This window comes from Trichechus manatus, unplaced genomic scaffold (genome assembly GCF_000243295.1).
Source record: "Trichechus manatus latirostris isolate Lorelei unplaced genomic scaffold, TriManLat1.0 scaffold00111, whole genome shotgun sequence".
Classification (NCBI taxonomy): domain Eukaryota; kingdom Metazoa; phylum Chordata; class Mammalia; order Sirenia; family Trichechidae; genus Trichechus; species Trichechus manatus.
The window spans coordinates 6,398,369-6,404,368 of record NW_004444047.1 but is presented as its reverse complement, the minus strand read 5'-3'; positions in this window follow the sequence as shown (position 1 = coordinate 6,404,368).

Below are 6,000 nucleotides of genomic sequence, written 5' to 3'. Positions count from 1 at the left end.
AGACTGATTACATTCTTCAAGTTGTACAAGCATTCTCACCCTCCTTTTCTGAGATGTTCCTCCCCGGTTGCCATAAACTCACTGCCTCCTGAACTTCCTATCTAACCTTTCAAATTGCTGTTGTCAAGTTGATCCCATATAGATAGTTCTTCTATTTGATCCCATATAGATAGTTTCTATTTGATCCCATATGTTGTTGTTGTTGGCTGCTGTCAAGTCGGTTCTGACTCACAGTGACCCTACGTACAACAGAATGAAACACTGTCCAGTCCCACACCATCCTCAGGATCGTTGTTATGCTTGAGTCCATCGTTGCAGCCGCTGGGTCAATCTATCTCTTTGAGGGTCTTCCTCCTTTTTGATCACCCTTCACTTTACCAAGCATGATGTCCCTCTCCAGGGACTAGTCCCTCCTGGTAACATGTCCAAACTATGTGAGACATAGTCTCGTCGTCCTTGCTTCTAAGGAGCATCCTGGTTGTACTTCTTCCAAGACAGATTTGTTCGTTCTTTTGGCAGTCCATGGTATATTCAATATTCTTCACCAGCACCACAATTTAAAGGTGTCAATTCTTTTTCAGTCTTCCTTGTTCATCATCCAGCTTTCACATGCATAGGAGGCAGCTGAAAACACCATGGCTTGGGTCAGGCGCACCTTAGTCTTCAAGGTGTTATCTTTGCTTTTCAACACTTTAAAGAGGTCTTTTGGAGCAGATTTGCCCAATGCCATGTATCGTTTAATTTCTTGACTGCTCCTTCCATGAGTGTTGATTATGGATCCAAGTAAAATGAAATCTTTGACAACTTCAATCTTTTCTCTCTTTACCATGATGTTGCTTATTGGTCCAGTTGCGAGGATTTTTGTTTTCTTTATGTTGAGGTGTAATCCATACTGAGGGCTATAGTCTTTGATCTTCATCAATAAGTGCTTCAAGTCCTCTTCACTTTCAGCAAGAATGGTTGTGTCATCTGCATAACACAGATTGTTAATAAATCTTCCTCCAAACTTGATGCCCCGTTCTTCTTCATAGAGTCCAGCTTCTCGGTTTATTTGCTCAGCATACAGATTGAATAGGATACAACCCTGATGCACGCCTTTCCTGAGTTTAAAACACAAAGTATTCCGTTGTTCTGTTTGAACGACTGCCTCTTGATAAGTGTACAGTTTCCTCACGAGCACAATTAAGTGTTCTGGAATTCCCTTTCTTTACAATGTTATCCATAATTTGTTATGATCCACACAGTCAAATGTCTTTGCATAGTCAATAAAACACAGGTAAACCTCTTTCTGGTATTCTCTGCTTTCAGCCAGGATCCATCTGACATCAGCAATAATATCCCTGGTTCCATGTCCTATTCTGAATCCGGCTTGAATTTCCAGCAGTTCCCTGTCAATATACTACTGCAGCCACTTTTGAACGATCTTCAGCAAAATTTTACTTGCGTGTGATATTAATGATATTGTTCAATAATTTCCAGATTCAGTTGGATCACCTTTCTTGGGAATAGGCATAAATATGGATCTCTTCCAGTCGGTTGGCCAGGTAGCTGTCTTCCAAATTTCTTGTAATAGACAAGTGAGCACTTTCAGTGCTGCATCCTATTGTTGAAACATCTCAACTGATATTCCGTCAATTCCTGGAGCCTTGTTTTTTGCCAATGCCTTCAGTATAGCTTGGACTTCTTTCTTCAGGACTATCGGTTCCTGATCATATGCTGTCTCCTGAAATGATTGAAGATCGACCAATTCTTTTTGGTATAATGACTTCCTATATTCCTTCCATCTTCTTTTGATGCTTCCTGTGTCGTTTAATATTTTCCCTGTAGAATCCTTCACTATTGTAACTTGAGGCTTGAATTTCTTTCTTCAGTTCTTTCAGCTTGAGAAATGCCAAGCATGTTCTTCGCCTTTGGTTTTCTATCTCCAACTCTTTATACGTGTCATTATAATACTTTACTTTGTCTTCTTGAGCTGCCCTTTGAGATCTTCTGTTCAGTTCTTTTACTTCATCATTTCTTCCTTTTGCTTTAGCTACTCGACATTCAAGAGCAAGTTTCAGAGTCTCATCTGACATCCATTTTGGTCTTTTCTCTCTTTCTTGTCTTTTTAATAACCTCTTGCTTTCTTTGTGTATGATGTCCTTGACGTCATTCCACAAATCGTCTGGTCTTCAGTCATTAGTGTTCAACGTGTCAAATCTATTCTTGAGATGGTCTCTAAATTCAGGTGGGATATACTGAAGGTAGTACTTCAGCTCTTGTGGACTTGCTCTAATTTTCTTCAGTTTCAACTTGAAGTCGCGTATGAGCAATTGATGGTCTGTTTCACAGTCGGCCCCTGGCCTTGTGCTGACTGATGATATTGAACTTTTCCATCATCTCTTTCCACAGACGTGGTCGATTTGATTCCTGTGTATTCCATCTGGTGAGGCCACGCGTATAGTCACCACTTAGGTTGGTGAAAAAAGGTATTTGCAATGAAGAAGTCATTGGTCTTGTAAAATTCTGTCAGGCAATCTTTGGCGTCGCTTCTATCACCAAGGCTATATTTTCCAACTACTGATCAATCTTCTTTTTTACTAACATTTGCATTCCAATTACCAGTGATTATCCATGCATCCTGATTGCATGTTCGATCAACTTCAGACTGCAGAAGTTGGTAAACATCTTCAATTTCTTCATCTTTGGCCTTAGTGATTGGTGCATAAATTTGAATAATAGTCATATTAACTGGTCTTCTTTGTAGGTGTATGGATATTATCCTATCACTGACAGCATTGTACTTTAGGATAGATCTTGAAATGTTCTTTTTGATGATGAATGCAATGCCATTCCTCTTCAAGTTGTCATTCCCGGCATGGTATAGACCATATGATTGTCCGATTCAAAATGGCCAATACCAGTCCATTTCCACTCACTAATGCCTAGGATATTGATGTTGATGCATTCCTTTTCATTTTTGATGATTTCCAATTTTCCTAGATTCATACTTCGTACATTCCACATTCTGATTATTCATGGGTGTTTGCAACCATTTCTTCTCATTTTGAGTTGTGCCATATCAGCAAATGAAGGTCCCAAAAGCTTGACTCCATCCACCTTGTTAAGGGTGACTGTACTTTGAGGAGGCAGCTCTTCCCCAGTCGTCTTTCAAGTGCCTCCAACCCGGGAGGCTTATCTTCCGGCACTATATCAGACAATGTTCTGCTGCTATTCATAAGGTTTTCACCGGCTAATTCTTTTCAGAAGTAGACTGCTGGGTCCTTCTTCCTAGTCTGTCTTAGTCTGGAAGCTCAGCTGAAACCTGTCTGCCGTGGGTGACCCTGCTGGTATCTGAATACCGGTGGCATAGCTTCCAGTATCGCAGCAACACACAAGCCCCCACAGTACGACAAACTGACAGACACATGGGTGATGGCGCTTCCTTAGAAAGCTAGAAATAGGAATACCATATGATCCAGCAATCCCACCCCTGGGAGTATATCCTAGAGAAATAACGGCCGTCACTCGAATAGACATATGCACACCCATGTTCATTGCAGCATTGTTCACAGTAGCAAAAAGATGGAAACAACCTAGATGCCCAACAACAGATGAATGGATAAACTATGGTACATACACACAATGGAGTATTATGCAAAGATAAAGAACAATGATGAATCTGTGAAGCATCTCATAACATGGATGAAACTGGAGGACATTATGCTGAGTGAAAGAAGTCAATCACAAAAGGACAAATATTGTATGAGACCTCTACTGTAAAAACTCATGAAAAAGTTTACACACAAAAAGCAACAATCTTTGTTAGTTATGAAGGACGGGGGGGAATACTAAACAGACAATAGATAAGTGGTAACTTTGGTGAAGGGTAAAACAGTACACAATACTGGGGAAGCCAGCACAACTTGTACAAGGAAAGGTCATGGAAGCTCCACCGACACATCCAAACTCCCGAAGGGACCAAATTGCTGGGTGGAGGGCTGTGGGGACCATGGTCTCGGGGAACATCTAGATCAATTGGCATAACACAGTTTATAAAGAAAATGTTCTACATTCTACCTTGGTGAGTAGCGTCTGGGGTCTGAAAAGCCTGTTAGCAGCCATCTAAGATACTCCACTGGTCTCACCCCTTCAGGAACAAGGGAGAATGAAGAAAACAAGATACGAGGGAAAGATTAGTCCAAAGGACTAATGGACCACAACTACCACGGCCTCCATCAGACTGAGTCCAATACATCTAGATGGTGCCTGGCTACCACCACTGACTGCTCTGACAGGGATCACAACAGAGGGTCTTGGACAGAGCTGGAGAAAAATGTAGAACAAAATTCTAACTCACAAGAAAAGACCAGACTTAACTGTCCCGACAGAGACCGGAGAAACTCCGAGAGTATGGCCCCTGGACACCCTTTTAGCTCAGTAATGAAGTCACTCCTGAGGTTCACCGTTCAGCCAAAGATTAGACAGCCCCATAAAACAAAACGAGACTAATGGGGCACAACAGTCTAGAGACAAGGACTAGAAGGTAGGAGGGGACAGGAAAGCTGGTAATAGGGAACCTAAGGTTGAGAAGGGACTGTGTTGACATGTCATAGGGTTGTTAACCATTGTCATAAAACAGTATGTTTACTGTTTAATGAGAAACTATTTGTTCCGTAAACCTCCATCTAAAGTGCATTAAATGAAAAGAGAGAGAGAGAAATCACAGCAAGAACTAGAAAAAAAAAATCAAACGACGCACTGCATTGAGCAAATTTGCTGCAAAAGATCTCTTTAAAGTGTTAAAAATCTAAGAAGTCACTTTAAAGACTAAAGTGTTCCTGACTCAAGCCATGGTGTTTTCAATTGCCTTATATGCATGAGAAATCTGGGCAATGAATAAGGAAGATGGAAGAAGAATCGACCCCTTTGAATTGTGGTGTTGGCGAACAATATTGTATATACCATGGACTTCTAGAAGAATGAACGAATCTGTCTTGGCAGAAGTACAGCCAGAATGCTCCTGTCTTAGTCATCTAGTGCTGCTATAACAGAAATACCACAAGTGGATGGCTTCAACAAAGAGAAATTTATTTCTTCACAGTGAAGTAGGCTAAAAGTCCAAATTCAGGGCGTCAGCTCCAGGGGAAGGCTTTCTCTCTCTGTCGGCCTTCTCATCCATGTTCCTCCGGACTAGGAACTTCTCAACACAGGTACCCTGGGTCCAAAGGACACGTTCTGCTCCTGGCACTGCTTTCTTGGTGGTATGAGGTCCCCCTGTCTCTCTGCTCACTTCTCTCTTTTATATCTCCAGAGATAGTCTCAGGACACAATCCAATCTTGCAGATTGAGTCCTACCTTACTAACAGAACTGCCACCCATCCTCCCTCATTAATATCATAGAGGTAGGATTTACAACAAATAGGAAAATCACACAATACCAGGAATCATGGCCCAGCCAAACTGATACACACATTTTTGGGGGGACATAATTCAATGCATGACATTCCACCCTTTGGCCCTGGTACTGGGAGAAAGTGTTAAAAATCAAAGATGTTGCTTTAAGGACTAAAGTGTTCCTGACTCAAGCCATGGTGTTTTCAGTTGTCTCATATGCATGCGAAAGCTGGACAATGAATAAGGAAGACAGAAGAAGAATTGACCCCTTTGAACTGTGGTGTTGGGGAAGAATATTGAATATACCATGGACTGCCAGAAGAATGAACAAATCTGTCTTGGGAGAAGTACAGCCAGAAAGCTCCTTATAAGATAGAATGGTGAGACTTTGTCTCACATAGTTTGGACATGTTATCAGGAGAGACCAGTCCCTGGAGAAGGACATCATGCTTGGTAGAGGGTCAGAGAAAAAGAGGAAGACCCTCAACGAGATGGACTGACACAGTGGCTACAACAATGGGCTCAAGCATAACAACTATCATGAGGATGGTGCAGGACCAGGCAAATGTTTCTTTCTGTTGTACGTAGGGTCGCTATGAGTTGAAACCAACTCAGCAGCACCTA